Source organism: Cygnus atratus, chromosome 1 (assembly GCF_013377495.2).
Source record: "Cygnus atratus isolate AKBS03 ecotype Queensland, Australia chromosome 1, CAtr_DNAZoo_HiC_assembly, whole genome shotgun sequence".
NCBI lineage: Eukaryota > Metazoa > Chordata > Aves > Anseriformes > Anatidae > Cygnus > Cygnus atratus.
In genome coordinates this window covers 29,387,126-29,399,430 of record NC_066362.1, presented here as the reverse complement: position 1 = coordinate 29,399,430, position 12,305 = coordinate 29,387,126, and the positions used below count along the sequence as shown (strand labels likewise).

Here is a 12,305-nt window from a genome sequence, read left to right as displayed (position 1 = left end):
ACTTCACCGGAATCAAAGAACATCTCAAATAATATAAGCTTATCAAAAAAAAAGTTACTCAGAGAAGAGGTAATTCAGCTTCAGAATGCTTAGTTTCAACATCTGATATCCAACCATTTAAATATGAAATTTGAAACTACATATGGAGTCCATCAAGTAATGCATGGTTTTCTGTTTATTTTGTAGAGAGAAAAATATATATTTTACTTAATAGAGACCAATTTATTCCCTTGTTATTTATAAAAGTTCTTTATAATATCAATAAACAGGTCTAAAGAAATTGCAGAGAGGCAACTAAAGCAAGCAAAAACTCCAAAACTACTTACTGAAAGTTATTCTTGTATGATGAATATGTAATTATTGTATTAGTTTAGAGTAAGAAAATGGTGCACAGAATTTCAAAGTACTAATCTGATAAAAATATTTCCTCACAAATTTAGCATAGCACCAGAAAAAACAATCTGCATCTATTCCATCAACAAACAAGTCTGCTCTTGATTCTATCTGACAATATTTAAAAAAAAAAAAAAAACATAGTTTGGATATAGCAGGAACATGTTGTTGACACTTTCTGTCCCTGGATGTTCAAATAGAATAACAAAGTAAAATCAATAATAAACTGTTCTTTGTTCAAGAGCCCAAGCTGTAGAAAATATGGCTAGAAAAAGGAGAGGACAAAAGGAAGTCATACCACCGTTCAATTTAATTTTAAAGGATTTGTTAAAAACAAAATAATAATCCAAATAATCTACCAGCATCTGAAGTTTGATTTTTTTTTTCTTAAAACAACAATCAAAAAAACCCAACTTTTTTCAGGTGATACTTATTTCAGATATGTAAGCAAACCAGATATTCTTAAAGTTTATGTCTCTATAGCTTCTCTTCTTCATGAAATAAATAAATGTCCAAAAGCACAATTTTTTCAGTGTTCTGTCATGTCTCCAGTTTAATAAAGAATTTTTTAAAATCCAGTATTCTCTTATACTTCAATTACCCAGCAGAAAGCAGAAAGTATTTATGCACATCCTTTTACATTCAATACATATAATAGTCAAAGTTGTTCATGAAAATAAATGTATTCTTCATAAGAGAAATGCAGATCTGCTAAGGATGTATCTGTAAGGTGTATTTTCTAAATGCTGAGAAACACTAAAATTGTGACTATTGTGAAAATAAAACAGAAATGTTTTTCTTCAACAACTTACAACAATTTTACAAAACACTGTATCTATATACTCAGCTACTATTTTTTTTAGTTCTTACTTTAAAATACATATTTAAAAGAGATACAAATAATAATAATAAAAAGAAACTGAATTATGTTTTTAAGTTATTTGCACAATGCCCACACAATGCACGCTGAAGAGATTAGTTTGTTGCTAAAGGTCAAATACAGGTAACTGAAACAGCTATGAACACCAAAATTTATCACGGGTTTCCCTGGACTGAAGAGCAGCTTCTGACTGTAAACTAGCTCTTTTTACAGTAAGCCTGTCATTTTTCTTGCTTACCTAAACTGGGAAAGTATATTGGAAGTTGTTTAAAACCTCCTATCTCAGATATCTATTCCAGGATGGGATAAATTGACCTTTGGGTGAGTCCTTCCCCCTTATAAAGCAAACCTGGATGATTTTCTGAGATTACTTCAGCTACTAATATATATTCAACTGGGTAAGACTAGGTATGTCTGAATTATTTGGCTACTAATTAAGCACACTGACGAGCTGCTGTTATATGAATGGTATTTTTGTTATAATGCAAAAACAAGCAGCAGGGTCCCACGCAGACCCAGAGGCCCTGCTATCTCATTCCCTCCATGGGGGTTTGGCTGCCCTTGCCCACAGCCAGCTCTGAGGTGGTGCAGCCATGTCACCATGGCTCCTGCAGATGGGGGAAGCCTTGAGGGGTCCCCCCTCATCCGCACAGGGACCCCGTGCACCTGGGCCTGGGCCTGGCCTTGTGCCTCACAGGTCTGTCCCTGCCTGGGCTTCCCACCAGGGCCTCGGACCCACCTAACAGCTACTGACCAACCCAGGCCCTTTGGACTGCTCAAGTGGCCCAGTAGTCTCCTGTGATTGTCAACACAATACTAATTGCTACTAATTGGATTCCTCACACGCTTACATTTATGCATATGTTAAGAATTTTACTGGATAAGCACCCTCTGAGCAAGGTTCAAGCAAGATTTGAGGCCAGAGCACAACCTACAACTCATTAAGCAAACCACAAGATTGATCTTGTTCTTTTATAAGTTTATCTGTTTTCCTCCTTTCATTTCACTGTTAAGAATTTTATGTAAACCTGCCATTGTACTTCAGTGATTTGTTCTGTCTCCACTAAATCCATACGAATCACCCAATTACCCAACTTCCTACTATTCGTCAAAGCAGTCCCAACTAATTTACAGCTTTGGTGCAAGCAGTATGTGCCCCTGGTGGCTTTACATTTCATGAGGCAGAGGTTGTCCTTATCAGCCTCCCTGAGATTATCTACAAACTGAGGGCTATTTGTGTCACCAGCACACCACAGGTTAACATTGACAACCACCACTAACACTCTCCTGATGAATCGTCCTGATGGATCATTTGGGACCTCCTTGAGAGAGCCAAGGGCAAGCTGACAGATAAAAATCTGTAGCAATTGATTTCCAGCAGAATCCTGAAAATCAGAGACATACATCTCACTTGTCTCTTCAGATACACAGACTACGTTTGTCCTAGAGTGCACTGCAAAAGAAAATATCCATGAAGAACTGGTGGATTCACTCAAAACTTAAAGAACCATGAACAGCTAGCTATATTTTATCTTTGAAAACAGTGGCATGTAACCAGCTGTTTCAACCCACCAGTATGAACCCGAACTACTGTAACTGAAGGTTGCAACATATTAGAGGTTTGACCTTTGGAAACTGAGTATTTCAAGTTAGTAAGGGATTATTCATGCCACCTACTTTATATACTTCACTTGCATACATATCCCAGGCTTCCTAGACGGCCATTAGAGCACAGCTGCTTCTGTTTTGAAGTAGCACAATCACATTCATTATCAAGACATATCTATTGGACCCTTATACAGGTGTGGAGGCAGAACAGGAAAAGCTACCTGTGAATGCAATGGCATGTCTGTATTGCCCTGAAGACAGTAATGTCAAAGCAGAAGCTGACAAACTTGCAGCATTATCTCCATACAAGCAGCATGGCGAGGTAGAGGACATATGTTTCATTAAGGGGTACTCAGCAAAAATTAGGTTTTAGAAATTGCAATGCTAGAGAATGTTCCCAATAAGATGTTGCCTTGTACTAAATTACTACCATGTGCCTCAATGGCATAATTTAGACATTAAAAATGAGACTGGTGATTCTATCAAAAACAGAAGTACTGCAGGGAAAAAAAAAAAAAAAGTTACACCTGCCTATGTACTTGCAATTTTCCTAAGTAACCCAGGCCATTTTTCAGCTTGTTTCATAGCAACTGTAGTAGTCTAACAAGCAACCACTGTTCTGTGGATTTAAAACATCTTCTCTAGTAACTGTTGAGGCTGTTAAAAATACTAATAACACCCACTCAGTAGACAAAACTCGACCTACTTGTAAAGCCCAGAAAGGAATTCTCACACATTCTTCAAAACTGAAAGTGATAGTAGCATAGACAAGAAAGAAGGTTCTTTTCTGCCTTTAAATGTATACATGGCTTTAAATTCAAAGACACGCTAACAAGATAAACCCCTATACAAATACATATTTGCAGAAACTCTCACTTGACATGTCCCACAAACTATGCCATGATCATTGTGACAGGTCTGTCACATGCCAAGGTAGCCTCCAAAGGCCTGACAGATGAAGCATGTTCAGCACTGTGGTCTGTATCATCCAATGAGCAATGCTCATTGCATTAGGAAGGTTGGTTAGTGGATTAAGAAGGTTGGTTACTACAACAGTGAGAAGCCTTCATAACGTTGATTTCTCAGTGGGAAGTGTCCAGGACTGACTGCTTTGTTACCATGTTTAGGAAATTAGATGGATTATGAGGTTTCTATTATTGTGGCCCCAGTGTGGATATTAAGCAATTTCAAAAATCTAAGCTTAAATTTGTACCATAGTAAAGAATGCAGATCACTATATAAAGAGCATGGTTTATACAACATAAACCTGTCTAAAATGTAACATAATACACTACATTACAATAGAAGAATGTATTTATGGCAGCAAATAAATATGTGAATGCTATTAATGTCAACATAAGCCTATTCACTAACAGATATTCAGTGTGAGATACCAACAAAATTATTGCTACCATTGCCATATTTCTTAAGTCAGCTGCATTGAGAAGAAAAATCCTTCCATTAAAATAACATTATTGCTTAAGGGATCACAGGTCTCCACCTTTCATATTCTTAAAAAATTATTAGAATACTGAATCTCCATAATAAAATATACCAACACAATATGAAGCTTTCATCTATCAAGTTACTATTTCTCAACCCCATGTAGGAAACTTGGAAAAAAATAAGAAAACTAAAATGATGGAGAAAGCACAGAGTATTTTGAAAAGACGTTTACACCTAATTAGTATAAAATGGCCAGAGAACTATATAGCACAAAGCAAGGTTGGCCAGTCAGCATGCAAGTAAAGCTCAACAACATATGGAAAGTATAATTCTAAAGAAATCACTCAAAAATCTTCATAATTAAGTTTTGCATTTATTGAGTTTGCTTGATATTTGTACTCTACATCTTACTTGTACAGTTAAAAAGTGTACATTTGTAGAATATTTCAGTAAACCTAAAGTTCCATAAATGCAACGTTACATAGCCAAAAAAAAAAAGAGAGAGAGATTGAGAGAGAGAGAGGAGAGAGAGAGAGAGAGAGAGAGAAACACTCAACCAGACATCTGTCTCCTTGCAATGTGTTGTTTTGGGGGTAACTGTTAATTAATCTTTTAAAGAAATTTGTGTTCAAGGAGTTTATGGCAAAAAGTGAAATTGAAGATACCACTTTTTATTGGGGAACAGGGTTAAATACTGTATACTTGGTATACAGTCTGCACATATATTCTCTAAAGCACGGGAGGAGATAGAAGTATGAATTGCATTCTAGAACAGTGACAGGAAAAGATGAACAGATATGCAGAAACACAAAGATAAAGACATTAGATAGGAGAATATTGGTTCTTCACAGGACAATATTTACATTATATTAATTTCATGTGACAGAGGCTAAAAAAAAAAACCACTGGCAGAATAATCTTGTTCTATTATGGAAGAAGAAATGTTAGAGCAAATGAAGCATAATTGCTTAAGTTACTTGAGCTGCTCAAAAGAGGTTTCACACTTAGAGAAAATTCTTGCAAGACATCCAGGTAATTTGAGGGAAAAATATCATAGTCTCACAGTGAAGGTATGATAAGCATCAATTGAAGAATTTTAGGAGTTTTGCTGAGAATACATTAAAACATGTTATGGTTTGATTCATAAAGCAATCTCCTTTCCTCACTCATTAAATAGGTAAACCTGAAAAGAAATGATTCCAGTTCTTCATTCTTTTCTGATAATAAGGCATTTAGCTGTTTCAAGGTACTTTCCAAGAGAGACATATGATAACAGAGAGCAATAACCACAAGAGAACCCCGTATCACAGCAGGAGAAATGAGCAAGCTACTGTGCTTTTTTTAGCCTTATGACATTTAAATAAAATATAGTAACGTGAACCTATCTGAGAAAAGATGGCAAGCTTCTCAGATCAATTGACTCAAATGCTTATTAAAATTAAGTCAGTCTTAGTCAGCTGTCACTGTCTATATTGTACAGCTGAAGAAACTGAAGCAAAATATTAGTTGTCTCTACAGCTTCGTAATGACATTATGGGAGAAAGGAAAACCAACACTCAGAACGTACTGGCCTCCAGCCCTACTCCTACAGAACCATCCACCCATCCCTTCTAACCACACAGAAGAGTCAAAAACCTTTACTCTATATTCAAATACATTCAAAAAATATCCACCTAGGAAAATAAGTGCGATAACTTCCGTGTATTTATTACCCATGATATCCAGTGCAAGGTAAGTAACTGTCACTGCCTTCAGTGAGCAATGTAAGAACCATGGATTCCAAGGAGAAAATAAGAGCATATGTTGTTCAGTACAATTTCTGATTTCTTTTTTTAAATACAGAAATAGCCATAACTACACACAAAAATCTAGCAAGGCAGTAGCACTAATAAAATTAAAAGAATGTTTCTAATGCATAATTGAAACACACACAAAAAAAAAACAACACCCACACCTTTTGTACCGCAGGTATGTAACACAACAATCCCTTTTAAAAAGTTCGGTTGGTTTTTTTAAACTATCCTGTGTTCTTTTTCACAATAATAGAAAGATTTTTTCTTTATGTAACGTATTTACCTAATTAATAATGTGTACTGTGGAGCATTTTATGAGCCTATGAACAATCCACTACACAATTCGTCTGAAAGCCTCTACCTTGGTTTCTGTATTTTCCATTGAAGTCTAACATCACACTGAGAGCAAAATGGACGGCTGCTTGCCCATTACACCAAAGCACCCTGACTGGAACCCATCATTACTTGAAGTCCACTTTTCATGAAGGAATAATTCAATCATATTTTGTAGAGCTAAGAACCAATTCAAATATGCAATAAGAACAGCTTTAAAATGCATTTTCCTTCAATTAGGAAGAAAGAAACTTTATTTACAATCTTCCTTACACTACCACTGAAGTAATAGACCTGTACGAACTCAGTTGGATAAAAAAAAAATATTCCCACTAGTTTCCTTTCATGCTTCAAACGAGAAGATACAACCTTTAGTAAGAGAGCCATAAATACAGAAAAGTTATTGGTATTCTGTTCCAAAAAATATTTTTTCTTCTGATATAATGATGATAAAGCAGAGCTTGGGCCTCGACCCCTGCTCTTCTCACTCTGCAGTGACTGTGAACACTTTCTTCCACTCACATAGCTTATAAAGCTATCTACTGATGACTCAAAAACCCACCTGTCACAATAACTTATCTCCTATGCCCAGCTAATCTCTCTTCTTAGGCGTGCCTCTGCCACCTTAAACAGATGGTTCTCCCATCTTCACTTTCAAATCCCTTCTGCTCCTTTTTCTATCACTATCACTACTATTAGTCTCCTATTCTTTGAGGACCATGTGCTATATTTTTGCCTTTTCTTTCTTCTCTGTTATCCCACCATCAGTTATCCAAAATCTCTCTCTAGTATCTATCATTTCATCTCCATGTCTCAGCAAGCATTGCCTTTCTGCTGCTCATCATTTCTCTTCTGTTATTAGGGTCTTGTTCTGGTCCTGAGCTATTCTCCTGCCAATCCTTTCTGTCTCAGTGGCAATTTTTGTGCAACGTTGTTGTTAAACCACATGGTTTTGAATCCCTCTGGCGAGTCCTTCTTTGCTACCACTTGAAAACTTGAATTTATTGCTACCCTAAAATTTTCTAAAACACCATGTTCAGCCTATTTTGCTGTGCCCAGTCCCCACCCCATACCTCCAATCCACCACACATTAGCCACACAACCTTCAAACCCCTTTTTGTTAGGCTTCTCCATCAGAGGCCTGTTCCTTTTTGCCTTCAAGTTGCTCTGCTGTTAATAACTCCTTTCAGCCTACATACCAAGCAGCCAGCTGATTCATTCTGACAAGTATATGCACGTATGCCCAAGTCTACTTATTCACAGCCATGTGCAACCTGACACAACTGGTGAGGTGGCTTATATCAGAAATGCAACCTGAGCTATACAAAGTGCAATACGGCAGAAGAAAGAAAAATGATATATACTGCTTATTAGCTCATTTATAGTACATTCACATGGTTTGTAGTGATGAGAGTATTTGCCCATTCTTACACCCATGTTCACATATGATGCATGACAGAACTTCACTTCCCCTAAACTATTACAATACTATAATATAAATTGATTCTGATACGCAATGCCTGAAACCACTGGGTAATGTGGGAAAAGTACCATTTCATGGCACTAGCTACCACACTGCCTGTACTCATCCCCTGTCTATCAATTGGATTTATATTAATGGCTTTCTTGGTTATTTTTTCTTAAATGCTATTCTGCAGCGAAGAGACTTGGTTTTGTGAATTAAAAGCCCACATTTGCATCTCTCCAACATCACATCACATACCTGAACAGATTTACTGGTGGGTTTGAGACAGAGAGAAACCATTTATTGTTAGCTTTCTAAATGACCCCACATATATCAACAATCAGCTCATTCACCAATGAGTGATACTGCTATTCTGTTATTTTAGTATTTTACATAAGACTTAAATATTATACTATTATTCACTATCCTTCTACATATTGCTTTTCTGGCAGATGAGAAACAGATCAAATGCAAAGACACTCCAAATCTGAACATACCAGCTATCAAACATGCACAATCTCCTATTTATATATCAAGATTTAAAGATTGCTGTCTTGTGGGAATTGTTCAGTTTTAGTTGTGGTAGTTACATAAATTAATCTAAGCAAAGTATAACTCCGACTGTTCAGCGGAATTGGCTGTGTGCAGAAATGGTAGATCAGAACTATCACACTTTAGCAGATGTTGCTCGACCCATTACACAACCTGCAAAAGGTAGCCCAGGTAAAGGCAGAGATTACATTATCACACTGCCTGCACCACAGACTTCCCAGCCACAGAGTTAAGGAGTTTCATTTTGCTTTTGAGAAAAAAGAGGGAAAAGGGTACACTGAAGTGGAAAGCAAACTTACAACAAAGCCAAATAAATAAGTGTAAAAATTATAAATGAAATTTTAAAGATGTTTCCTGCAGCTAATAAAGACATGCTGCTAAATTTCAAAGTGGTCTACTGCTAAATGTGAAATACGAGTATGAGATGACCTGACCATGGAAAATGCCCTTAACCAATCTATGAAATGGCTTTTCTCTCCAGATCATGAGGAAATATGTGCCAAAAGAGCAGTGTATCATGGAGGTGAATAAGAAAAGATTGGGACAAAGAGTGAAAAAAAAAATAGAAAATGGACTAGTACTTTCTCTTACCATAAACCTTGCTGAACATGCTTTAGGGAAATAAACACGGCTACAACACAAGAGAACAAGGACAGGTGCCTGCTGTTCAGTGACCATTCAGCTGAGCAATAACTCAGTACCTTTAAGAAGCTATGAGTTTAACGTACGGCTGAAGTACATCAGCAAGGAGAGAAATCCAATCTCCTCAGAGATTATTTATGACAGAGTGCACCTGACTGAGGCCCAATTTGTTTGTAGAATTGCAGTCATTCTATTTCAACTAAACAACAAATGAATCTGCCTTTCACAGGATTGGTTCAGGGCATAAAAGAAAACAAGGGAGAGAGTAGATACAACACTTCATTTACACACCAATCTACAGGCTCGCTTACAGAAATGATTGATAAAGCAGCTGCTTAGAAGCTGAGAACTATGTGAAGTGGTGAAACAGAAGGGCTCTGAATCACATCTAAAAGTTCCATTTGTAGAACGAGCATTTCTTATTATGGATTATTAATATACACTCATTGGCTTAAAGATCATATTTCATCTCATTATTTTACTGTTTCCCAATATATTTTACATGGTTAAATTGCAAGTTTCATCAGACTAAGAAAACTAGCATCATTCTTGCTTTATATACAAGGAAAACATACTCTAGGATTAAATTTTAAGAAGGGAAAAAAAGCCAGGGTGCTGTGTGGGCTGGCAGCTCCCCACAGGCAGCAGTGGCAGGGACTCCCCAGAGGTCCTCAGGGCAGAGCCACAAAACCAGGGCTCATCCCACCACCCCCAGCTGGGAGAGGGGCAGCTGGGGGAACAGCTGGGGGCAGCCCCAGTCCCTGGCATCAGGCACCTCCATGAGGTGTTTTTCTAATTAATTTGATTTAAATTTTATTATATATGCTATTTGAAGGCACTCTACTTGAAAAAAAAAACTTCACTTTTCATATTGGAATTCCTGTAAAAACACTAAAATCACATAACATCAGCTAAGAAGAAAATACAAATACTTTATCACGTAGTGTGATTATACTGAAAATTAACTCTAAATATATTCACTGAAATTTAATAATGGAAAATGAATTTCGGTTGGCAATAACAATGTTGGGTTAATTTCCGTTCCTTTTCATAACATCCTTATCATCTACTCCAAAGCTTTTCATGCTTTTCATTTCTCCATGCCAAAGATCATGTGAGCGTTTCTCCAGTCACTAAAAATGACCCCACATCAAACAGCGAGTCAAAATGTTCAGAGATAATCTGTACAACACTGGCAAACGGGTAGTACTGCAGTCTTGAAACTAGGGTTAGGAAACCCTGAAAACTTTCAGAAATGGTAACTAATGGGTCCATGAAGACCCCAGAGGTCTACAGAAAAAGGGTAGAAAAATAGTCAGTGTTCAACAATTAAAGGCAAAGCTATAACTCTCCATGTACTTAAAATGAATTATCAAATCCCAGGTCATACAAATTACCAAAAAATGGAAAAGAAGCAATGCACATGAGATCTGCTGCTCGAAAGTATTGAAAAATACTTCTTAAATGAAAAAAAAATACTAAAAATACAATTCAATATATATTTCCAAGCGGAAGAGGCAGCAGTTACTGCAAGCATTCAAATAGAAGAGAAGCAAAAGGTCAAAAGCAGAGTACTAGACAATTTAGAGATCTGTATTTGAAATTGGATAAATTAGCACCTAGTGAAGAACAGAATGATTTACAAAAAATATATACAAAATGCCTGGTAATCAGGCTCTGCTTGTCCAAATGCTGAACATGAAAGTTGAGAAGAAAAAAAATTCTCAAATGTGCTTTTTTTTTTTTTTTTTTTCTTTTAAAGAACTTCCAAACTGTAAAAGACATACAGTGATAACTGAACCTTGGCAAAAAAGAAGGGAGTCTTTTGTGCTAACAATACAACAATGAAAGTGGAGAGCTGTATGGAAAGATAGTTAAATGAAGCCAAAGAAGAGACAGAACTCTCAAGATTGACCAGGAGATGAGAAATGTCTTACCTGTTTGTATCCATATTGTTAGTATTGTGATACTTATCAAACTACCTGCTTTATAAGCAATGCAAATAAAATCAGAGACTCATAGAATATCCCAACTTGGAAAGGACTTGCAAGCATCATCGAAGTCCAACTCCTGGCTCCACACAAGACCACCCAGAAATCAGACCCTATGTCTGTGTCACCTAAACCCTCCTTGAACTCCAGCAGGCTCAATAACATGACCACTTCCCAGGAACCTGTCCCAGTGCCCAACCACTCCCCTCTCAGTGAATAACGTTTTCCTAGTATCCAGCCTGAACCTCCCCTGTCACAGACTTCTCCTTTTGGAGGTTCCCTTGTGTCCTCCCGTTTTGTTCTCCAGAGAGGAGAGATGAGCATGTGCACTTCTCTCTCTCCTCAAAATTGTATCTGGCTGGCCCGTACGGGGATCGAACCCGCGACCTTGGCGTTATTAGCACCACGCTCTAACCAACTGAGCTAACCGGCCCTGCTGCTTCCTGCCTCCTCTTCCTCTGTTACTCGTGTATATCTTCTATTGACATTTTAAGTATCACAAGTGTTTGGGTTGCTTGGGAGAAATTATTAAATGCTCTACTTGAGGAATAATGTACTTCATAGAGAAGTGTTTGTCTTTTATATGCCTGTAAGACTTCACATGATCCTTTGTATTACAGTATCAAAAAACACTCATGAAAATTATGCAAATATTCACTGAAAGTATATATAAGATTTGAAGATGCAAAACATTTTAAAAGAATCTTTTAAGGGCAAGAGACAGGTTAAACATTTCTAGATCTGAATACAAATGAACTTCAGAGGTATTTGATAAACATATCCCTACCTGGATCAAAAGTTTCCAGGGACAGAACTTCTATTAAGATGGAAAAAATACTGTTTCTAGTCACAATGTTTCTATTTCAAACAATCAAAAGTTGTATTTCTATCCGAGGTTGGCAGATCAATATTACTTACACTGGCTATACATACAGACTACGTTCTCTGGCTATACATACAGACTGGGGGCCAAGAGGCTGGAGAGCAGCCCTGCAGAGAGGGATCTGGGGATTGTGGTTGACAGCAAGCTGAATATGAGCCAGCAGTGTGCTCCAGCAGCCAAAAGGGCCAACCATACCCCGGGGTGCATCAAGCATGGCATTGCTAGCTGGTTGAGGGAAGTGTTTGTACCGCTCTGCTCTGCGCTGGTGAGGCCTCACCACGAGTACTGTGTGCAGTTTTGGACACCACAGTATTAAAAA

General features: G+C 37.3%; 1 protein-coding gene and 1 non-coding gene across 4 annotated transcripts in view; both read right to left on the bottom strand.

Annotated features, from left to right (window-relative positions):
• The window catches only part of IMMP2L (inner mitochondrial membrane peptidase subunit 2), a 467,825-nt gene that overhangs the window by 327,850 nt on the left and 127,670 nt on the right, over window positions 1-12,305 (bottom strand). The window lies entirely within an intron of this gene.
• TRNAI-AAU (transfer RNA isoleucine (anticodon AAU)) lies at window positions 11,463-11,536 on the bottom strand. Its single transcript has one exon. It is a non-coding gene; the product is annotated as a tRNA-Ile (tRNA).